This window comes from Passer domesticus, chromosome 5 (assembly GCF_036417665.1).
Source record: "Passer domesticus isolate bPasDom1 chromosome 5, bPasDom1.hap1, whole genome shotgun sequence".
Classification (NCBI taxonomy): Eukaryota; Metazoa; Chordata; class Aves; order Passeriformes; family Passeridae; genus Passer; species Passer domesticus.
In genome coordinates, this window is record NC_087478.1 from 46,299,503 (window position 1) to 46,324,509 (window position 25,007).

The 25,007-nt window shown below is 46.4% G+C and overlaps 1 protein-coding gene and 1 long non-coding RNA gene across 6 annotated transcripts in view; one reads left to right on the forward strand and one right to left on the reverse strand.

The window, feature by feature from the left end:
• Positions 1–25,007, reverse strand: part of GRIN2B (glutamate ionotropic receptor NMDA type subunit 2B) — a 235,246-nt gene that overhangs the window by 152,364 nt on the left and 57,875 nt on the right. The window lies entirely within an intron of this gene.
• LOC135300499 (uncharacterized) lies at positions 6,124–8,683 on the forward strand. Its single transcript, XR_010362335.1, has 3 exons — positions 6,124–6,372; positions 6,925–6,983; positions 8,579–8,683. It is a non-coding gene; the product is annotated as an uncharacterized LOC135300499 (long non-coding RNA).

The following is a 25,007-nucleotide window of genomic DNA, read 5'->3' on the forward strand; positions in this document are numbered from 1 at the left end:
TTTCCACATTACTCCTTTCAAGAACTAATAATGCTCTCACTGGAGGGAAGTTAGGTTTCTCACTTTCCCATGTGATTTGAAAGTTGCTGTGCTGATGACTTTCTACTAAAGCCCTTTCCTAGCCAGTCAATACCTTCACCAGTAGCTCTTTACCTTGAAGAGCACTATTGATGCCAGGGTGTTTTCACCTCACTCTTGTTTCAGTGGAGGGCAGCCTTTTCTGTTTTCTCAGACTGCATTTTGCCAGGTTAGGCAAGTTATACTGCCTTACTCTCCTCTGTAAAATGTGTTCTTCCCTCTTTCTACCAATCAGATACTTTTCTGGCTCCACTTTGCTTTAATTGGAATAACTGGAATTATACACAGAATTATACACAGAGGAAATTACAGTAGAGACTTTTACAATGATACTGACACTTCCCTGCCTTGGCAGGGAATATCCTGCCTGGCACCTAGGAATATAATTGCCTTTTATGCTGATGTCTCATATTGAAGACTCAGTTATCACATCAGTAAATAATACTCCCACTTTTTCTCTTTTTCATTTGCTTATAACTGATAATCCTATTGTTTCTAGGATCGATTAGTAGGAGTAACAAAGAATCTTTCCATACAGACTAGCAGACTGTGCAAAGTCATCCAGACCAGTTAGAAGAAATAGAACTATGTTAGTGTTTCACTCTCCAAACAATTTCTGCTGCTCAAGCCCTTAAGATCTAGTGTGGGTCCTACCCAAAGCAAAGCTCCACAACAGGCCCTGCAGTGACATGTCTATCTTCATGGTGCCAGACTTCACACTGGTGCATTTCAGCCTTCTTCTACATTGTGGTCCTCAAGAATGTCCAGTAGTTCATCTTTGTTCCCTGTTACACTCTGTGTTGATCACGCTACACTACTCACTCCCACGTGTGTATAAATGTCATTATGGACAGGATCTCTCACACTTCTAGGCCACAAACCAGAGCCAAACACTTGGAAACTTTCGCAATTCCGTCATTTAGAAAGTTTCGGTTTAGCCACGCTACATCTTTCTGATAGAAAGAGGGAGCTGGGCAGACAGGTTGGAAACAGGTAATTAATGGAAGGGAAACAATCAGGTCTGCCATTCAGACAAACACTCCCCATTGAAGGACACAAGCACATTTACAGCAAGGGTCACATGAATACAGCCAGCTAAAAAGGAAACAGTCTTCATACAATAAATGTCCAATCTTTCCTTTTACTACAGGAAATCATTGCACTGATCAGCAGAGAGATGCAAATACGAAAATTATTAGGTTATGATTCAACACTCCATTATTACCATTCAAGATGGTGTTTACCAAGGACTAGGTTACTTTGCAGAAAAATGCAACTTTTGTCCTGGTAATTTAGGCCCTTTAAAAATATTAATTCACTTTTTTAATGCAAAATTACTTAAGCCTAGCTTGTCTGTGTTTGTTTGCTGTCAGTGCTCTCATATAGGAGTTTTATCTGCATATTCATGTATGGAAATTTGCAAAAACTTGCAGAAGTGTACATCTACCACGTTCATATGCAAGTATTCAAGACAGGAGTGCTTGTGTGCTCATTCAACAAGGGAATAGAAACAATACCAAATAGATCTCTCTGACCAACCATAATTAAGTAAAGCAGCCTGTATCAATCCATAGAGTAAATATTTTCCAAGAAGTTCACTAAGTAAATTCAAATAAATTTGAGGAAATTATGATCTGCACAATTGATATTCCATGAACAGAAAAAGCAGCTAAGTTCACTGAATAAATTACGTGTTGTGAATTAGTTCCCCAGCTCAGCAATTACTATGGCTGGATTACTAGAATTGATGGATAATTTAGCATCAGTAATAATACTTTATTTTCTAGGTACTGCTCAAAATCAATTAAAAGACAGATTTTTGTTTAATTTTCTTTGTTTGGGTTTTTTTGAGTTTTATTTTTTTGCGTGTTTTTGGGTTTTTTGGTTTTGGTTTTGGGGTTTTTCTGCGGGTTTAGGGGGGTTGTTGTTTGATTTGGTTGGGTATATTTCTATATTTTACAGAGGAGGAAAACAAAGAAACAACCTTTCTGGTGTCAGTGTGTGTCAAAGTTCCCAGTGTGCACCAGCTCACTCGAGGAAATACAACCCACATGCCCGAACAGCCAGCTAGATCCTCCTTCCAGCAACAGCAGAAGAACTTATTAGGACATGATCCCTCACACACATCCCTTGTCCCTGTGAGAAGATGGCTACATTTGAGATGCAGGGAGAGCAGGGATCCTGTCAGCTTAAAGCAACAGGCAACAGCTCCTGTTTGAAAGTGTCTCACTACATTTAATGGACTATTGAGCACTAGATTTGCTCTTTTAGAACAGGTCCTTTGGGAAAATCCATTATTAATTGTGATCTCTTCTGTAGCGTCCCCGAACTATGATGCCCAGCAAACACTGCTCCAGTCTGAGGGGTAAATTAGTTAATCCATCAACTAGAAATGATATTGAAATCAGTGTGTTACCACGAAATAATTTGGGAAGCGAGCTGCAGGGTCTCTCGCTGAAACACCTCGTTCAGCACCACGCACGGAACAGCAAACGCTATGGCAGGAAGGCAAAGGGTTCAGGGAGCCTGAGCTTCCCGCTGCCTCCTGGGGGACTTTCCTGGAGCAGGGGTGAGACACTGGCCCAAGCCAGGGCAAGTGGGAGGGCAGCTGCAGGGCAGCCTTCTCTTGTGATGTGCCTGGGATGGTAACTAAGAAAATAATTTTGTGCTGCAAAAAATTATCGGTTTGGCACCTCGCACCATCCTCAGAACTATTCTGGTTAAAATGAACAAGGCCATTTCCTGATAACTTCACTAAGCCCTCCCAGTTCTGATGCAAAGCCACGGGTTAGTGCTCGTCCATCCCTCCCTTCCCCAGGTGCTGTGCTGCTGCCACACGCGAGATTAACAAGGAGGTTATATTTAAACTTCCAAGAGGAGCTGCTGTGCGATTATGGGTCTATTTAAAATCCTCCGGGCAGCTGCAGTACATAATAACAAGTCAGCGGGAGGGAGGGAGGGAGGGAGGGAGGGAGGGAGTGGAAGGAGAAGAGGGAAAGGAGGGGGTGGGTCAGGAAAACATCACGGATTGTCCCTAAAAAATTGATTGCCAGAAATGGCAGGGGGTGCAGCCACGTTAGAATGTCCCCCGCGGGGACACGCGGGAGAGGTGGCGGCGGCGGAGGGGAGCGCTGACAGCGGCAGGGGGATCGGAGAGACCGGCATGGAAAGCTGCCAGACCCGAACCTCACTGCCTCGGGCAAGGACGTCATTCCCTTAAACCCACTCGGCTGGCTCTGGAGGGCTCTGTCACACGCCACTGGGTGCCCGTCCAGGCTTCCTCAGATCACAGGCGTTTGAATGAGTAAATAGCTATTATTAGACTTCTCCTGCCTGCCCACGCACACACCTCAGCCTTAGGCCAGCATAAAACTACCCCCAAGAAAAACACCTCTTTTACCTACTCCAAAGGGCTTTACCCAGTCCTGAGTTCTGCTACGGCACTTGGAAATGTGTTCCCCTGCCAAAATTGCAACTAAAGGAGGAGTGCTTCCTCATGACACCAGAGCAGGGACTCAGCTCTTCCTGCCTCACCATAAATCACATTTTCTGGGATTTATTCCCCAACCATCTCACCAGCTGACTCCACTATCTCCTGTGATCAGGGAATGGGCAAAATGGGCTAAGGCCCCCAGGTGATTACTGGCACACGTCCTCAGCTTGCAGTGGTACCAGAGCTCAGCGACATCATGTCTGGTGAGGTTCCACAGGTGGACGTGGGGCAGGTGGGATGGCAGCAGCAGTGGCCAGGCAGATGAGTGAGAACCATGCACAGCACTGTAAGAGGCTGAGCTGGTGGCAGCAGCCCTGAACAGAGGAAAGGGGCCCTCAGTGCTCTGTATCACTGAAGGATGAAGTCTAATTCATTCTTCATTGCAGAGGTGAGACCTTTGAGCCACAGGTGTGTTTCAAATAAGTTCCACACCATCACACAGTTTCACGTCTCATGATTTCCCTTTGGTGGTATCACAGCCTCCTGCCTGCCTTCTCCTACCCAGCTGAATTTCCATGTCCTTTCAAAGACTTGCTGCAATCCAGCCAAGATGACTGCATTTCATTGCTGACTGGAGCCTTTGCGATGCAGTCTATAAAACACTTTGGGAGCTTTCCAGAGGAAAGATGCTCAAGAAACATCACTCATAGCAGTCCACACACATTCACTGACACTGTCCTATGTGACCCTTTCCTACTCTTCTTTCTTCTCCATCCTCCCATCCCTACACAAGCATTTTCAGTACTGGAAGTTGTTGGTATCAGGCAGGGAAAGAGTGTCTCTCCAGAACGAGATTTGCCTCAATTTCCATCAGCAACAGAGAAGAAGGGAAAAAAATGTCCAAATTAAGCTGCTTGATTACTGAAATTAATCTTGTCACTTAGCATCCCTGTTCCACAGAATGGGGCCTTTGATTAGCCTCCTTGTTTCAGAATATTACAAGCAGACATTTATTAAGCAGAAGGCAATTCCTCTGCAGGGGGAGAGGGGCAGCTGATTCCAAAAGGAAGGCTGCTCTCTGGATAAGAGATGCCCACAGCTTTGCCTGCATCCCTGGCAAGTGAGGAGATGCTGCTCTGACAACACAATCACGGCCCCCAAGGATTCTCCAAGATCCTCTCCCCAACATATGACTAAGGACCATCCTGTTATTACTGTCATAGGCTTGGTATTTATAAGGCTGACAGCTCTTGCAGCAAGTTATCTCTTGTTATTACCATCATCCTGAGAGCCCTCAAAGGTTGTGAGGTGCTGTGTCCCCCTGCCTGGCTCCCTCAGCATGCTAAGGAAACACAGAAGGATGGGGAGCATCCCCCAAGGCAGCCAGTGGAGCAGTGGACCTGCAGGTGGGACCTTCAACACCCACACTTCCCTCTCTGCTTCCTCTCCACCTCCATGCAGCATCACCAAACACACAGCGGTGACTCTGCATGACCCTGCTGTCACAGGCAGCTTTGTGCTTTTCCACTCCATGGGACACGTGCTCAGAAGCCAGTACCTCTCTGTACAGATGGGCTGCCCTTGCTGACTTACAGCAGCATGCTGCACTGGCTGGGATGGCAGAAGGAAGAGCTCTGAGAGACCAGTGGGGGGACCCATGGGTGCTCTTGCAGCTCCCGGGGAATTTAATTTTAATACAGGCTCCTAGGAGGTGACATGCTGGAGCTCCAGGGTCCAAAACTGGCATTGCTGGTACAAAAGAGGGATGAGAAAGGCTAGAAGGTTGCCTCTTGTGGCTTGTTCTGACTCTGCCTCCACCAACCAAAAGGTTTTTGGACATTGCTACTGGCACAGGGATATACTCAGCAGTATTCCAGGCAAATTACTGACAAATTTTAAATAGGCTAAACTGATTGCTGAGTTTCAAGCTACACTGGTCAAAATCAGCCAGCACTGAAAAGCTGTAAAGCCAAAGATCTTTATGCTATCTTCCTTTTCATTACTGTGCAAGGGATGTTTCTGGTATGCAAGGGATGCTATGCAAGGGTTGTTTAGGTAGGCAGACCTAACGATCCCAGTATTACAATTAAAACTGGTGTATTTCAGCCTCCATGTACTGAATCACAGAGCCAGTGCTGCATCCTGCAGGAGAAACACAGATCAGAGGGAACAAGAGGGTGAGGCCTGCATAGGCTTTATGTAATTTTTTTTTTACAGGCTGTTGTTCCTAAGGGTGCCATAACTTGGCTGTTATCTAACCACTCTCACCAGAGGGCCTAAAACTACTTTCCAAGCATTAGCTAAACAACTTTCACAGTAGCCCAAATCCTGCAAGGACCTGCTTGCACTGACCAGTGAAGTCAATCTTGCCCAGCCTATGGGAAGCTGTCATTATCTTCTCTGTTCTACAGATAGGGAAACTGAGGCATGGGGAACAAAAGTGATTCAGAGAAGGTCATGAAGATAAGCCAAGAGCAGAAGAGAGCTTTTCTTGGTTTGGGTCTTCCTTAGCCCTCTGCTTCCCCACTCTTTGCAATGCACTCAGAATCATCAAATCAGTTAGGTTGGAAAAGACCTCTGAGATCATAAAGTTCAATCTATGAAACACCACCTCATCAACCACTGAGTGCAGCATCCAGTCTTTCCTTAAACACCTCCAGGAACAGTGACTCCACCACCTCCCTGGGCAGACTATTCCAATGCCCAATGACCCCTTCTGTTTAGAAATTCCTCCTAATATCCAACCTAAACTTCCCCAGCACAACTTGAGACTATGTCCCCTCATCGTGTGACTGGATGCTTGGAAGAAGAGGCCAACCCCCAGCTGGCTACAGCCTCCTTTCAGGCAGCTGTAGAGAGTGGTAAGGTCCTCTCTGAGCCTCTTTTTCTCCAGGCAAACAACTCCAATTCCCTCAGCTGTGCTGCATAGGATTGCCCTCTCCCCCTTGACCAGCTTTGCCGCCCTTCTCTGTCAAAAGTAATTCCTGAACTGAGGGGCCCAGAACTGGACACAGCACTCAAGGTGCAGCCTCACCATGGCTGAGTACAGGGGAACAATCACTGCCCTTGTCCTGCTGGCCACTCTAAGCCTGATACAAGCCAAGGATGCCATTGGCCTTCTTGGCCACCTGAGCACATGCTGGCTCATGTTCAACCTGCTGTTGACCAACACCCCCAGGTCCTTTTCTGGGCTGCTTTCCAGCCATTCTGCCTCCAGACTGTAGCGCTGCCTGAGGCTTCCAAACTGCATTCAGCAGCCTACATAAAACAGCAGATCAAAGATTATAGGTTTGGTCAAATTTATATGAACCTCCGAAACTATTCTGAGGGGCCCAGATGGAGGTGGGGGGCACAAGTGTGTAACAAGCTCTAATTTTAGCTGATTTGTGCTTGCTCGTCCTTTCCTCCCCCAGGGCAGCGGGTATGGTGTACAGACTGAATGAGAAACCGCGCTCTAGTGAGGCATCTACAGGTTTGGTGGGGTTTTGTTTGTGGGTTTGCTGTTTCCTGGGTACCGGGGCTGTGTGAAGCATTGAAATTCCACCCTGAGCAGCAGTGAGCAGCAGAACCTGTTTCCATAGCACTGCCATGGAAACAGCACTCTGCGAATCTGTGCCTTCAGGCCCCTCTGCGGCTGAAGCATCTCACTGCTCCTCCCCAGCGCCCACCTCCACACTTTATACAAGCCCCCAGACCGCATGGTGTGCCCCTGGTGATTAAAGGGTGCGGTACACAAGAAAAGCAGGGCCTCCTGTTTGGCCTCCTGCTGAATAATAATGTGTAAAATATCCTTTGAAGATAAATACTAAAAGCATGCTTCCTTCCCCCTCTTCCATGCATAAAAGTAGAAAAAGCTACAGTTAAAATTCGAGTTGAATTGCTCCAGCAAAATTTCACCTGGTAATATATTAAGGTGAAAACACAGTAATCTCATGCAATGGGCTCTTTTATCTTCCTTTGTCTGCCAGGAACACCAGCTTCCAAAACTAAGGATGTAATCAACTGTTAGAATGTAGAACAGGCTCCCCTTAATCTTCTCCTCTGGTTTGGGGTTTCTTTTTGCTTCCCATCCCATGGTTCGTACTAAAAAATACTCATGGCAAGGGCTCCATAAAATGGAGGGATGAATCAAACAATGGATGTATGCAAGACACGTGTTATTTCCTCCCTGCATCCTCTGAGTGCCAGAGGAAGCGCACACCACAGCGCGCATGCTGCTGGTATTTGAGCATCTCAAAGACACACAGCCTATGAGTGTTAGAAGCCATCTCCACTGGCTGGAAGACCACAGGTCCACCTAGCACCTTGATAAGTCAGTCCTTAACAGGCTTGGTAATTATGAGGAGTTTTAGTTGTAGTGCTTAGACTAGGAATGGGACAGGAAAACAGTCTAAATTTCAGAGGGACACCACCAGAGAAGCAAGGGAGACTCAGGATCAAACTGACAGGCAGCAAAATGCTAAAACTTGTTCTTACTGACCTCCATCATGGGTCCTAAGGAAGGGATTGTATGCAAAGCAAGGGAGAAATCTAGCCTCTCCTCTACCAACCCCCTGGTCTCTGCCACAGCTATGGAAAAAGATACTGTTATCAGGATAGACCAGAAAAATTTGTTCAAGTGGGTTGGAAATCACCCACAAACAATGATACAGAGATGCTTTATATACTGTAAAAAATGGCAGCTGTCATCTGACATGCATGGAGCAAAGTAGGCCCCAGATGGGAAAAGGATTGGTTTTAACTGGCTTAGGTCAGAGACCATCAAGGGCACAGACCCTCACCTCTTCCTTTCCCACGCAAGTATCAGGATAACAGGAATCAACAAATATCAACATAATACCAAATTTTGCATATTTATAACCTGTCCACTGCCTTCTCCAAGAAGTACATTGAGTTACCCTCTGAGGCAACCTGTGCTGTCATGTGAACCAGCTCTTCTCTGTGTGCAGAGCAGTGCTGAGTCTATCGGTCACATTGTGACCAGGGTCACATCTCTCACCTGCTGTGGCTGTAACTCACCTGAAGCCTTGCTGAGCAAAATGACTGATTTGCTGCATTCCCATGCAGAATGTGAAGACTGATTGTCGTCCTGTGTCCACCTGACCTGACAGTCTTCTACAACGGAGTATCTTCCTGTGTTGCCAAGCCCACCCCTAGCTCTTCTTCTCCAGCACGTGTGAATAAAATCATTTCATGAAAAAAGGAAGCTTCTCAGACTGCAAATGCTTTGAGATTTTTGGTTTGCCTTACTTCATATAACTAACCACAAATCCCAAGTCACTTTGACCCCAGTTTTTGACTCCACTTTTCTGTTGAATAAAAAGCCTTCAGGAGGCATCTCACCCTGTAGATGCCATGCTGTGATTCAAAAGAGCTTAATACAGATCAAACTATAACCCACATGCCCTTCACTGTGTTCTTTATTATTTTAATGAGGTTTTCAACCCATCTGTTAAATCATGGATGAAGAAAACTAGCAGTTACATGTCAAAATCCATGCAAACTACTTAAAATTCATGCCTACTAAGCTGGCCTATAGTCAGATGTTACTAAGTAAGTCAGGTGTACGGTGTCTGGAAAAACAAATTTCATATGCATGATCACCTACTTAGCTGGAGTGTCTTCTAATAAGGTTAACTCGAGGAAGTGAGAATAATAGCTTAGGACAAGTACATTCTGAATTGTTTTATTTTTGTGTTGGTTGTTTCACTGCTTTTTCCAGGCAGCAAGGGGACAGTTTTCCTTGTACCACTAACTCTTTCACTTGACGTGGCCTACATTTTACATTTTTGGTATGCATGTGAAAAGCTTTGACAGCCTCTTCAATATCACCGCTCTTCTGAGTTCAGGATAAAACCTCTCTGGCCCCTCTCAAGTTCCTTTTAAATCCCTAAATTACCTTCACATAATCTTCAGTTCCTCATCTTGTATTCACTGGACATCTCACACAGAAGTGCTCTCAAGACCTGGGCTGTTGGAACTAAACCAGGCACTGAAATTTCTTACAAAGTTGTGGTAATTTCTCCTCGTCTCTGGGGCAGTATTGGCAGCACTGTGATCTACCTGCATTAACAAATCTTCACAGTATGTAATTTACACTTCATTGGTACTGGTTCCTCACAAAGATCTGGTAATGGCTTTATGGAGTTTAAATGCAGCTCAAAATTTCCACTGCCTAAATGTTCATGCCCACTGTCTCAGAATTCTTCCCCTCACAGTAGCAGGAACTAATCTATTTTTAAACATTTATTTACTCTTTAAGATCGTATGTGTCCAGCTTTACACGCTTCATCACCTGATGATTTCCAGAGGAATAAAATCTTTATTTACTCTCCACTTACAACCAAAAGGGAATTTTCTAGGGTTATGAATCATGGGCTGACTTGACTCCTACCATGCTACCCTACAGCTAAGCAGCTTCCCTCACCCCAGGAAAGTACCCTCAAATGGTTCCTTGGAGAAAAAGGTTAGCTGGTTTTGACCCTTATGTACCATTCTTTCTTAAGTTAGTGGGCTTTTAGCCATACTTTCAATTCCGCCACTTCTCTTCAAAAGACCAACCATTCCCATACATCCTAAACTTCCCTGCTTTATCACTTCCTTCCATTATTTTTACTTTCAAGGCTGTCATTTTTTCTGGCACCAGACTAACATGCTCCTGTGCAAGTTCACTTCAAGCATCCCACTTCCTTTGATGCCAACAACAAAATCACCTATTGCAGAACTGTTCTTTGCAGCTACAAAGAAATGCCCAGTTTTAATGATGATGAGGGCATCTTCATTACTATATTGGGACTGCCGTTGCAAAGAAAGCACAGTGCTGCAGTTCTTACAGCCTTTTCTCAAATGTCGGCCCTGTCTTGGTTATTGCTGTTTGCTGCAACATTAGCACGTCTCTGTGTCATTTCTGGTGGATGCTGACTTAGAAAAGGGAAGGTGGCCAAATAGCTTTTTGCAGATTTCTTCTTTTGCAGCATATCAGGTTCCTTACCAAACCCAGGCTTTCACTGGACTCAGTGATTTCTCCCATCAGGACATTGAGAATACTTTTCCAAGGGGTACCATAGAAAATCTTGTGCTCACGTTCTCTCTCTGGTCACACTCACTGAGTTTTGTTGCCTCCTAGCACCATCCAGTCTTCCATGAGGGACTGGTTTAACATCTCAGAATTGCCAAATATGAAGAACTTTGTCCTTTCCACTTTCACAAGCCCTCTTGAGTTTTTTGTCTTCTTTTTTTACTCTGATCGAAAACCACAGGATGAATTTACACTAATTCCAGGATCATGGAATTTATGCACTCCCATTCCAAATGAAAGCTCACATGGACAAAAACCCCTGAGAAAAGCCTATGCTTCCAGCTACCCATGCTTTTCATTTTGCTTGCAGGCTTAGGGTCAGTTACCCTTGCATCACACACACTTCCAAAGAGACTCAGCTATGGCAAGGTTTTGGTCTGCTCTGTTCTTCTACTCAACATGTTTTTTATCTCATTTTACTCCTGGTGCTATGTATTTTCCAATATTCACTCAGAGTGAAGGAGCCACCTTCATCCAGCATCCATTCACAGGTTGCTTCACAGGAGTAAGGGAAGCATCCCTAAAACACAACAGCTGGCTACAGCTAGGTCATGCCAAAGAATCCTGGAGAATGTGTCCTCTGTGCAAAGGCTTGCTCAGGCAGCTCAGAAATTACTAAGTAGGCAAAAGCCTACTAAAACAAAGCACACACTGCAAATCAATTAGCCTTATGTGTGGGATTTGACCATGCACAATCTGGTTTAGAATACATTTCTGGTGATGGACAAACCTTTCTTGGAACAGTCTGGTGATCACTCTGTTTTTCAAGGGTTTCTGGTCATGCAGAAACAAAAAGAGTGCCACTGGGGAGTGACTAGCCATCCTCATTACAACTGGAGGCAGGATTAGCCACCTCCACACAGCTTCAGGATGGACTCCCTCTAATAGTTATTTTATCAGCCATGCTCCTCACAGAGTTTTCACTTCTGCACCCCAATAATCCCTGGATATTATCCATAGCAGTGCATTTTGGACTGACACTGCTTTGCAGGATGACCAAGAAGATCTGCAAAGGTCACCTTGCTCACAAATTGCAGATTAGTCCAATTACAAAAGGTAAATTATAAGCATCCTGGACAATCATCATACAGAGTCCAAGCAAGACACCTCTCCTACCCACCGTGCTACCCCCCAGGGCTTGGAGAGAAGAACACAGACCTGTATGGGGAAAGGTTCTGACTCTTCCATAGCTGTGGTTTAGATATACCAGGGCCTGGACAGCAGCATGCTGTATCAAAGTCAAAAAGCTCTTTTTTTTTTCTTTTTTTTTTTATCTAGAGCCTCCTGGGGATATATTTGCATTCATAACTGTGCAGACATGACATCTTGGACCTGCACAAGCTCCCACTTAACGCAACAGACCAGGATGTTACGCAAGAAGTCAGCACTGAGCACCGAGCACCACCCCTCTCTCCACATAACATGTGCATGTCCTCAGAATGGAAACCTCTTGCTTCTCAGCCTGTCCTGCCCCCCATCCCATCTGCCTTCCACAGATTTCTGACAGCTTCGGCTCAATGTCCCTTCACTGTTCCTAGTAAACACAGCCTTTCCTCTCCTCGGTATTGCTGTTACAGACTGTATCACCCTGCTCTTACAAGTCCCCACTGCCACAACTCCCTTCTGTGCCCCCACTCCCTTCTCAAACCCCACAGGCCACCGCTGCATCTCAGAAGAAGGGGCGTGTGCCCTCAGCAAGTGGGTGCAGTGGACACAGAGATGTGTCAGATGAGTCCCACACCACAGAGGGGACTCCCAGAGGAGAAAGAAGCACCAGAGGAATCATATATAAAAATTTCTTGCCTCTCTCCTCCATCCTCTATGATTTCTGTAGGGAGGTAGCTCTTCTCATTTGCCCCATCCCACCCTATACTCTGCACCTAAATATGTCTTCAGGAGGGGAAGCATCTGTGCAGTGGGTGGTGATGCGGGGGTGCAGCCAATAAGGCTGCAGCCTAAAAGGACTGAAAGAGAGATTTGATAGCGATAGAACCTGCATGCTTTGAGCTTTTGCTAAGAAGGAAGGCACCAGAGCAGCTTGAGGGGCATGCTGGAAGTGGCTTTTGTCTGAAGGGGTGTGCTGAGTCTGAATGAGACAGAGTTCATCCCTGCCTTAGCAGCCTCACAGTGCTGTGCTTTGCACAGGTAGCTGGAAGAGTGCTGATAATTGTGCTGCATACCTTGAGGTGGCAAGAACACAGAACTGCTGTTCCCTTTGGAGTCAGAGAGCAGAGTTAGTGTATTTTTATACACTAACATGTATAAAAAATCAAATATTTGAGAAAACTTACAGAAGATAAATACCTGAAAAACTCCAGTTTGGGAGATTGCATTTTTAGCTTGTCACCTACTCAGCTGTCAGGCGAGGGATCTGGAAGAGCTGCACAGACTCTGCAGACCAACCAACCTGCCTCACTTCCATCCACAGCTGTGACAGGCCTGACACATTCACAGTGGACTTTTCATACCATAGAATCAACAATTTCCAGCAGAAAATCGTTCCACTGGAAAATTTTCAGGTAGTTCTACTACACATTTAGAAACGTTTTGTATATACCAATATGTTGGGCAGCCATATGTTAATATGCTATCCACATTCTATAATCTCCAGATACTTCAAGTGCCTGTCTGTAAAGAAAAGGTGGAATGTGCCCCTTAAAATGCCAATCACAGTTAAAATTATGAATGATCAGCACAAGGTTTTGCAAGAGAAGCCCATAGGTGGACTCTAATTTTCATTCTTGCTCTGATCGTATGGCTGACTGCAAAGCAGCTTCTGCCGCACTTGTGAAGAGCCTCACTGCAGTCCATAAGGATCTGCTGAAAAGCTGTAGACACAGGCATTGTATCAGCACGCAGAACCCAAGTGTGCCATCCCTGTATGTTTTCTGTCACACAGGAAAGTGTGGATATTGTGTGTGCATACTGGATTGCAGACTCAACTTCATCTTTTTTGAATGCTCTCCTCAACCCCATGAGCTCTCTCCTGTGGGATTCCGTAGCTGGAAAAATTAAAAATTTGTTTCCTTTAAATGCTATAGTTCTGCTTTTCCTAGAGGCAGCTGCAATTCTTTCTCTGTGATCTGAAATTGCAGCAATAATTATATTTCCTACTTTGTTCACTGTAGTTGACTGTTTTGGCAGTCATCCTGTAGCAGTAATCCACACATAAAGAGTCATCTTGCATTTTTCAATCCAATTTAAAGGGAATTGTTTCTCAAGGAAAGCAAGAGGGTGAAAATGTTCCCCTCTGGCAAAAATTTCAAGCACTTTGGTATTACATGTGAGAATTTTACCTACCTGTCTTATTCATTGTTGCATTTTACAAGCACTAATTTAAATTCCTTGCACTTCTAGGAAGGCCCGAGACTTTCTTCATGTGCTTTTTTGCTTACTCCTCCTGTACTTCTCCCAGACATTCAGAAAGAGAACTTCAGTTCCCTCTTTCCAGATGATGCTCAGAGCACCAAGTGCTCTCGTTTCATTCTTATTTTCTTTTGAGGCTATTTGTTCATTCTAGAACAGGGGAAAGGATGCCATAGAAATTAAGGCAAAAATGCATTAGGAAGCAAGGGAATCATTATTTATTCTTGCCATCAGCTCATACATTTGGTTTGATTTACACCAGCTGCCCCAAAGTTTCCTTCTAATTTTCCTCTGAAATACCCAGAAGCCTTTAATAATGGCATTTACATGTATAATGTAGCATTATTAATGTTAAACAAAGCCTTTGAAGTCTCCTCCATTCTGCACACCCCATACCATTTCAGAACAAATTAGTTTCACAGTAACCTCTGCCAGGTACAAACACACACACACACTCTCCACTGATATTTTATTAATTTCAGATCTTGTTCCTTTTCCCCACACATTTTCAATCCTAATAGTCTATAATCTATAAAAGCAGCACAAGAATGAAGGTGCCAGAAACAGTATGGTCAGGGCACACAAAACAAGGTGATAGAGATTCAACTTTTAAATCCAATAGGATTTATCAGACAGGACAAGCATCTGAAATAATAGAATAGCAGTACAAGAAGAAAAGTTTCAGGATATCTTAGAACAACTAGAAGAAGAGAGTACTGAAAGTTTAGGAGTGAGAATTGTTGTTTGGGAAGCATCCTGCCTCCTATCTGAGCACATCTTATGTTTTCAGCCAGCTTACACCACCAAAACCTGCACATTATCTGAGAAAGCTTCAGACACATCTGTTGCAAATAAAGGAACTCTTAGAAGCTTTGTTCTTTTTTTTTTTAATTGTTGTTTTAATGGGCTTTTCCATCTTCCAGACATGCAATGATTCAGGCATCAGTTGTTTCTACAAAATCTCTGCTGCATCCATCCCTGTGACCCAGCTGCTCTGCTCAGCAAGCCAAACTCACTCCAAGCTCTGTCCCACACTTTGTTCTCTACTGCTGGGGCCTGTTTGAGCATCCCTGTGCAGCTGAGCAGGCGGGCTGATGGAAACCCCAGGACAATCCTACAGCAGTTACTCTGCATGCTGCAGCTTCCCAGGGATATTGTAACTGCTCCTGGGCACTAAAATCCCACCTGCTCAGCATTGCAGCCCAAAATCTTGCTGTGTGCTTCCTAGAGGAACACAGGAAAGGGACAAAAACCTAATAGATCAATGCTAATTGAAAAAAAACCTGAAATTGGTGTGGGGGAAGAGTCACAAAGACCTTTCATACCATACAAGCAATCCTAGAAATTTTCGGCATCTGGCACTCATGGATCATCTCTGGGGCATCTCAATGTCACTTCATGGCACTCCACTGAAACATTGGCAGGACAGGGTTTGAAGGATCCCCTCACAACAAGGCCATCACCAGCAGTAGATCTGCTTAGCTGTAGCTAAGCAGATCTTTCTCCAACACTCTACCACCCTGCTATTGAAATTTTTTTCCTGTTGTCCAAGGATCTACCATGGCCTTCTATGACATCATCTGGCATTACCAAGGACAGATTCACTCCATCATCTTCTTAACTACCTTTCAATCAGGGATGGATACCTGCATCTCTTACCCACATCTCAGAGGGCAGAGCCAAAAACAGTCCCTCAGGACAGCACAGGGCATGTTTTGTCTGTGTCAGGGCCAGCTCAGTTAGACACTGCAAGTAATTCCCACAGGCTGTAGATCTTCTCATTTCCAGTGGAGAGTCTCTATTAAATACCTTCCCACAGAGAGATGCAGAAGAGGCAAAAAAAGGTATGAGGATGGATGACACAACTGGAAAAGTCCTCCTGATAGTCAACTAAATAAATTACGGTTCTCCTGAAGAAAAGTGAATTCAGGACTTCTAAAGTCAGGGGCTGGATAGAGAAGGTGAAGAATTAATAACTGTTAGGCTATTTTTTTCCTGTCAAAGAATGAGGGGACATAAAAATGAGAATACCAAGGTGCAAGTTTCCAACAAAGAACTTCTTCACCCTATGAGCAGTTAAATGATGAAACTCCTTTGTCTCTTGGATGCTAAAAACATGCCTGGGTCAAAAAATGCCAAGAATTTGTATGTTGGTAAGGGTATGGAAGAAAAACCCATCAAGCACTACTAAATACAAAGACACACTGATCATCTTAGAGACTTTCCTAAGTCATAACTCATGGGATGTTTGGAGAGTATTCTGAGGAAATATCTCTAATTGACCCTCTATGAATTGCTGTTGGATGCAAAATCCTGGACTAAATTACCTTTTGATATAAACAAGTTCACACATCATTACAAATAAGTTTCTAGAATAACATTTAACATTACTGGACAACTTTTAAGTCTATCAGGACAGTGTAGCAAAGTTCCTACCACTATCAGTCAAACCAATATACAAGTTCAGTCACCTCTTTTTATTTAAACACTGCATCATTAAACAGAAAGAAGGCTTTTGGCTTCCTGGAGAAAAGGCAGGACATTAACATTGTCCCATGGCAGCCAAACACGCAGAGCACCTGGGTTTGAGCCCAAGGACTTCAGCCATGGAACATCACTCTGCTTTGCTCTTCACTTCACAGCCAACTGCCCCCAGCTTCAAAGCATCTTTTATGAAAAACAGCAAGGCTGTACCATGGCTAGGACAGAACATGATCTGAGGCCAATCACTTTCTCAACCTACATTTGTACCTTCATCCCTGCTCCAAACACTCACAATTATTTTTGTCCTCCCTTGATTTTCTACCCTCTGCTATACATAAAACTTCCAAAATAATCCACAGGGTTAAATGGGTCTTGGGATAGTAGCCCATTTGGCTAGGGGGATAAAGAACAAGAAAACCTCATCACCTTTTCATTTCTGCCCTGATGAGTAGAAAATGCTGGATTGTACTGCCACGTATCACCTCACACTGTCAGGATGACACTTCTCTGGGACAGTGGATCTGCTCCCAGTTCCTGACAATACCCAGTCACCCAGACCTGCCCGATATGGGCATGCCTCAATTTCTGCAAATTTCTAGTGCTGCCTGTGCCAACTCTTTTCCTACTCCCTTGGGTCAGATGCATAGCCCAGGGTAGACAGTTTGGCTGGGGGCATCCATGTGTCAGACTACTTCCAGCTGCCACAGGGGCTCTGGGAATCTGTCAGCAGCCAGAATAAATTGAGGTGGGTCTGACTCATGCCAAATCCAAAGCCAGCAAGGGGAATATACAGGTGCAGAAGTGGTACAAAGCCAATTGCCTGCTTCAGCACACTGTCACATACCAGGTACAGTTCAGTGTATCCAGGGGACAAGATCCAGCAGCCACAATTCCCCAGTGAGACAAATTACTCCTATGGTCCTCCAGCTGCAGGTGTCTGCCCCATGGAGGATGGGACCTTGGGGAGCCAAAGCTGTCCGACAGATCTGTGCATGCTAGCACATCTACATTCACCCTAGGTTTATTACACTAGCTTTTCTAGTCCTAAGATATATTTTAAGCTAAGCAACTCTCACCTCAGCACCCAGCTCCACACAGCCCTGGCAGCAGCCAGGCAGAGATGAGGCAATGGTGCACTAAGCAGGGAATGAGCACACCACGGTCACACACTGTCCCCTGCTAACCTCACCACCTTTACACCTTCCTACCCCTCCTCGCCCTGATCCTGATTCTGCAGCAGGTTCATTGTGAAGCACAAAGCTGGTCCATGCCAAGCTGGCACAGGCTTCAGAGGAATTAATTTAGACGGGTAAAGTCTGATCCCTTTCAGGGAGCGTGCGAAAGAAGAGGCAGCGCTCAGCACTTTAGACATCAAGGGAGAGTAAGAGAGAAAGAGATGAGAGCAAGCCTCGCATAGAAAAGGCAGCAGGAAAAATGTCCTAATTTGGAGAGACAGGGCTCATTGCCATGGCAACCCAGAATCGCCCCAGAGCGGCCAAATACGACTTTATATGTGGTGTTAAACGATTCAACCATTAAGAGAAAATACTAAGGGGAAAAAAATAATGGGACTGTGGAAGGGAAAGTATTTGGCAACAAAGAGCTTTCCTCTGGGGTACTCTGGAAACAGAAGTGAACCTTTTGAGTCTTAAGTTGTATTTTTTCCCCCCCATCCTTAGGTGCAGACACATTCTTGTGCATTTGATTGTTTGGGGAGAATGAGTCATTCCTTACTGCCTGCACTGCCTTCCCTCCCCAGCCTGGTGCTCATCAGCAGTGGGGCCAGATCCTGCCTACTGGGCAACAGAGGGAGGAAAGGCAACTGAAACCCCTGTTCCTTTCTTAAAGTCCCCTACCAAGTCCTTCCAGGACAAGGCAGAAACTGGCAATGCATGGTAAACCACATGGGGACACTGCAGGGTGGCAGCACATCTCACCTAAGAAGCAGCAACATGATACAGGGTGGCAGTGACCACCAGGAGCTCCAACCTCTGGTCCACAGCCTTGAGAAAGCACATACAGGATGTTTGTAAGAGATCTGGGATTGCTGAGCACATCTGGCCATGGGCTAAGTGAGAGAAGCAGCAGGAGTGATATGCTCACTGTAAGTCACACAATGCACATACTGCTGGCTGAGAGAGGAACATGAATCTCTGCAGTTGTCAATTAATTATCTGATCTCACCCTCAGCCCTTTCTATCTGCTTTAGTCTATGAATTCCTTTGAATATCTTATCAAATTTCCTGATCCCACACCCTGGCCTCTTTCCACCCTCACACTTGGGATACCCTTCCTCTGCACTGCTGCCCTTTGTCAAACACCCCTATTCAGCAGATCTTCCCATCTCTTTTCTTACCCCTGGCACAGTTCTGTTACATTTTCTCAGTCTTTTAGAGAGGTTCCACCAAGCCTGCAGGAGCTACACCTCACAGGGTGCTCGTACATGGGGGTAGACCAGTATGAAGAATAGCAAGACCAGGTGAGTGGCAAGGAAAATATTTTATCTTCTGGAGGTTATCTCCTTGTAACTGAAGGTACTAATCCCAGTGGATGAGTTCCCAGAGGACCATGCCCTACAGACTCCTAAGTGCAAAGCAATAAATTGATTGTCAAGGCAAGATCCTCATCACTCATATCTAACCAACTCATGTCACCTCATTTCCCCATCCAATTTATTCATCAAATGCAGCAAAACATTTGGCCAAAAGGATTCCTTGAGAGCAGAGATGGATTCAGTGTTGAGGACAGGACATGCTTCTGCATGAGCATGGTTACACAAAGACACAGCCACATTTCTCCGAGGTGCTGTTACCCATTCCTGTACTAAACCATTTCTTCCTGGCCACAGAAACCTAAACAAGCCAAGCAAGATAATCCCCTCCCTAGTATTTTAGTCTAGACTAGACCAGGAGAGGGAAAATGGAAAAACTAAACTCACTCCACTATTACCAAACAAAAAAAAGCCTTCAATGTATGATTCAAGAGATTTGAGTATTGTGTAGCAGCAGAACGGCATGAGCTGCTGGCTGGCTTCTGGCTCTCTGGCAGCACAAAATTCTTCCCCACAGCTTGTACTGTGAATTACTGAGTTTTATTATAGGCACACCTCAAGACATAGAGCAACAGACTGCAGGACCAGTACAGTGACCACTGAGTGACATTGTCAGACAAAAACATGGTCCTAAGCACAGCAAACAAATATCACTCACAACCTCTCTTTCTCCTTCCAGTGGTCAGTATCACAGTATGGGTTTTGCCAGCCTCTGGTGAGAAAGCAGCCAGCCACACTTCAGTTTATAACAATTAAGCAGCTGAAACCTCAAATCCACATGTGCACATAAAATCCTCCAAGGTTGATCAGACAAGGGCAGAGGGATGAAACAGAGAGAATGGCTGGGACAAGTCCTGGTGAAGATGAGCCCTGCGGTCTCACAGCAGGACATGGAGACAGCAAAGGTTAATGGCAGCATGGCTCATTGGGGGAAAATGGACCATGGGCACCAGCACAGCCTGGTGAGATTTCCAGCCATTCCCAAAATGAAGCTGTTCCACCATCTGCAGGCAAGCACACTTTGGCATTAAACATTTTGCATGAAGGCCTATTTAATGAAGCACAAAGTGACTTATTAAATCCAAATTAAAGAACCAATTGACTATCAAAAAAATTAAATCTCTGGGTAGGTAATGGCTGTGTCAAACATTTGGATGTTCCTAAAACACATCAAAACTAACCTCCCAGTTATACAACAAAATACAAGCCGGACACATGGGTTTGGGGAGTCTCTGAGATGACCAAAACTAACAGAAAGAGGTAGTTGACTGGCTCACTCTTTTTCCAGCTCCACCTTATCTCCCTCCACTTCAGCAGCGCTGTCCCCTGCAGACATGCACATACTCCAAAACTTTGTCAGTCCCATTACAGACATTTCAATGGCCAGACTGCAGCTGCAGAGATTAGCCCGGAGAGCCATGGTCAGAGGTACAGCCCAAGTTTGCTGGGCACTTCCCTGCTCTGCATTTTATCTCATTATATCATTCAGATCTCCCCAACTCTCCCATTCCCAGGATTTCAGCCCATTCAGCACACTCCTTAATTTAGATCAAGGCATCCATCCTCCCTTATTTTCATCACCAGGCTGGCCCCTCCTCAGCGCACCCGAGGCACACAGTGATTAGAGTATGCCTCGATCTTCAGCGCCAGGTGAGGAACTCAAACCACCACAGTTTCCTGTAGGCTTGCCACAAGGCTAAGAATAAAGCTAGTCAGAAAGCTTAGCCAGTCAAAAGGAAGAAAAAAAAAGTGGGGCAGAAAACAGATGTCTGCTTGACAGTTATGAAGGAAAAAAGGCACAATTCACATTTTAAGTGCAAGTTTTAAGTCTGCATTGAGAATACAGTTAAAGGCACATGTTTTCCTCTTCCACAGAGGATACTAACAGAATAATCCAATTACTGCTCCTGTCATCAGGCTAATTTCTTTTCTCAGGGGGTCTGTCGTGGGACAGAAATATTAAGATCCCCAAGCCTCGCGCCATGTTCCCCTTCCAAAGCTCACCGACAGGAGCATGCGACACTGAGCAAGCGCGTGTCGGTGACCGTGCCTCCCTGGCTGCCGCAGCCCAGTGCCTGCGTGAGCCACAGAGCGCACACATGTGCCCCGTGCGACAGCGAGCCGCGCCCGGCCCCGGGAGCCCGCAGCGCCCGCAGCGCCCGCCCGGCCGAGCGCAGGGCTGGGCCACAGGGAGCGCCCGGCAGCGGGCAGCGCTGCGAGCGCGCTCGGGACACGCTGTGTGTGTGCTCGGGACACCCTGTGTGTGTGCTCAGGACACCCTGTGTGCAGCTTGGGACACACTGTGTACGGCACAGGACACACTGTGTGCGCTCGGGACACCCTGTGTGTGTGCTCGGGACACGCTCTGTGTGTGCCCGGGACACCCTGTGTGCGGCACAGGACACGCTGTGTGCCCTCGGGACACCCTGTGTGTGTGCTCGGGACACGCTGTGTGCGGCACAGGACACACTATGTGCACTCGGGATACCCTGTGTGCAGCTTGGGACGCCCTGTGTGCAGCACAGGACACGCTGTGTGCAGCTTGGGACACCCTGTGTGCAGCACAGGACACGCTGTGTGCCCTCGGGACACGCTGTGTGCAGCTTGGGACACCCTGTGTGCGGCACAGGACACGCTGTGTGCCCTTGGGACACGCTGTGTGCAGCTTGGGACGCCCTGTGTGCAGCACAGGACACGCTGTGTGCAGCTTGGGACACCCTGTGTGCGGCACAGGACACGCTGTGTGCGGCACAGGACACGCTGTGTGCCCTTGGGACACCCTGTGTGCAGCTTGGGACACCCTGTGTGCGGCACAGGACACGCTGTGTGTGCTCGGGACACCCTGTGTGCAGCTTGGGACACCCTGTGTGTGTGCTCAGGACACACTGTGTGCAGCACAGGACACACTGTGTGCGCTCAGGACGCCCTGTGTGTGGCATGGGACATACTGTGTGTACACAGAACATGCTGTGTGCACACACGGGACACTCATGCCGAAAGCTCAGCTCCCGAGACGCCCCCACAGTGCTATGTGCATTTTTTAGCTTGTTTTTTCAGGAAACAAGACTGTTGCAAACCTGGGGATTGTGTGTTTGTCAGGCCTTCCAGTAACTCTTGAACCTGCTGGCCAATTTCCACCTGATTTGACAAAGAAGCAGAGGACTCAAGGAGAATTAAATTCTTGGAGTGCTCTACGAAATACAGCCTGCAACTGCGTGCAGTCCCAAAGCCTTGGTCTGACCCCACAGCAGTGTATATGATTCACCCACTCCCAGTCAAAGGCTCGCTAGGCAATCAAATGGACTTCATCCTGAGCTGGCAGCATGCCTGTGGTGAACAGCCCCTATACACAGAAGCCTCGGGCCACCACAGTACAGCTCTCTCATAACTGTGCCAGCCAGCGACTATAAAAGGTGCAGTGGAAACTGGGAGAAAAACAATAGGTGATCTGGGAGAATGGTATTTTTCAGGGAGGAGGTGTAGACAGGTCCTGAAAAACTGAAGCTGCCGTGGCTGCACGCACTTATTTGGACTGGTCATCTCCTAGTTGATGCAAGGCAGTGGGTGAAGAAATGAGACCCTTTTAATGCCTCTGGTCTTCACCACGGGGGAAGGATGAGTCCAGCTCTTCTGAAATATATTCACTCAGCTCAAGTTCTCACCTCTGTGGACACTGGTGTCTACCATGGACTAAGCTCACATTATAGCCTTAGTATATGATTCAGTTAAAGAGTCAATTAACTGTGAGATGTGAATCCAGTGAAAACAGGATTCATTCATTTGGGAGCTGACAAAATTACTTGTTCCATTGCCATTCCGCTTGCTGTCTTCTCAACAAGCTGTTCCAATGTTAGGTCATAAAATTCACTTTCAAGTGGTCAAATAAGGGGAAAAACAAATAAAAGCCTCTAGTGTGCATTTGCAAAAGCAATGAGGGAGGGACTCAGAGTGTCCATTCAGAGATACACCATGAAAGTCTCAAATTTCAGAAGATGGAGACATCCAGCATTTTCTCAAATGTAAGCTGCCTTAACCTGTCTCATGTTGGATGTTGAAAAAAAAGAAAGACCTATATTCACTGTTCACACTTAAAACACTCCAGCCTACTTCTTTGATTGCCATCGCTTCCTGGGAGGTGGGCAGAGCCCATTCAGATACCAGGTGTCCTGCGCCTTGCAGCTTGGCAGCCGGTGCCGCGTGGAAAAGGCGCTCCACTCCACCAGCCTCGGTGCCACCTGTTCCCAAGCCTCCCGCCGCCCACCCAGCCCTGCCATGGCGAGGAACACTCTGAACCTGGCCCACTGCCCAGGCCATGAAGGAGCCCAAATGGAGCCAGGCAATTTGGAGACATGGAAAGCAGGCACTTCTGAGAGACGTTTTCCCCATACACCCTTATCTGAAAAATACCCCACAATCCAACAAGAGTCTCTCTCTCCACTTCCCAAGCAATTGTCTCCTCTGTTAAGGATTCGCTGACCCCTCCTTTTTATCTACAATGCTGTCAGAGAAGAATCTTTTTCATTACATTTCTCCTGAGCTCACAAGGTGGTTTGTGGGGCTTTTTTCAACAGTCTCTGGTAGATAACTAAAAGGTATTGGTAACCATCTGCTCGGTGCATGCCCTGAAGGAAAGCATGTACTCTCCTTGCTCAAACTCCTTCCATACTGCACCAGAAACAGGACATTCTCTGCTCTTCACAAGTCTTTGTGAACTGGAAGCGATGGGAACACTTCATTTCCCATGGCAGGAGTCTCAGCAAGAAGAAGCCATCCCCTTCAGAGGGAAAGCTCATTTACCTAAAGAGGGTCAGACCCACACGTGGCCACTTGCAAGAAAGAACATTTCTGGCAATGATGATTTTATCTCACACTCTGACCCCACACAGGGTGCATGAACTCTACCTTCTGATCTGGCAGGCTTAAATAGAAGTTAAGAAAACAAAACCATGCCAGATCTCTGACCTTTGATAAATGTGAAGCGCTGGTTAATGCAGCACACCAAATATTGAATCTTCAGCTTGAGTAGGTTTGTGTTGGAGGTAGCCCCTGTCACTGGGAGCCATGAACCATCACTGTACACCACTTCCTTGGGGGCAGCTCTGCCCCAGCTGAGGTGACACCACACACTGCCCCAGGCCAAGCCCCTGAGAGATCAGCAGCCTCATCCCTTAGCCCAGGGAAGTGACCAGCGACAAGCAGGGCTGTAACAAATCATTCCCCAAGCTTTGCCTCCCCTTACCCACTTAACCATGACATGGATGCTAGTCTGCATGTTCGGCTGTGGTGAGAGGATCAGTGGCTTGTCAAGCTGGTGATGTGGAGAACGGTATTAACTGAGTAATTAAATCATTTCTGTAATTACTCTCACACAGCTATAAATAATGTAAGCCCACACGTTCTCTCTGGAAGCCACAATAGCAAAAGAAGGGAGAGTGAGGGATGCTAATTAAAAAGAAGAAATAATAATAATACTTTACATTTATACAGCACTCTGCATTTTCAAAGCACAGAGCAAACAAGAATTAAGAAATGGGTAGAGTGACAGACAGGAGAGGGTGAAAGGAAGGGAAGCAGGAGAAGGGAGAAGATAGGAATGAGGATAGGTACAGAGGAGGATTTGAGACCCAGCAGGGCTGCTGACTTGGTGTATGCTCAGCCCAGCCCTGTGGCAGGGCCACTGGCTCCTCACCGCCCAGCTCAGTACTGCTGCAGGAGCACGGGGGCAAGGACCAGGCTCTGCCTCTGCAGAAAGCGAGCGAGCCGAAGCGGGAGCGAGGACACTGCGCTGCAGGACTCGCGCATGGAGCTGCCAGCTCCATCATGGAGCTGATCCCCTCCAGCACAGAGGCCTGACACCGACTGTGCTGGCCCCAGGCCAGGCAGCTGGTGGAGCCTGTGAGAGCCTTGCCCCCTCCTCGGGCAGGGAGCTTTTCCCCCTGCCCATTTCCCCCTGCCCTGGAACAGGGCGTGCTGGCTGAAGGAGTGCACAGCCGAGCCAGCCCCAGGCACACTTTGGA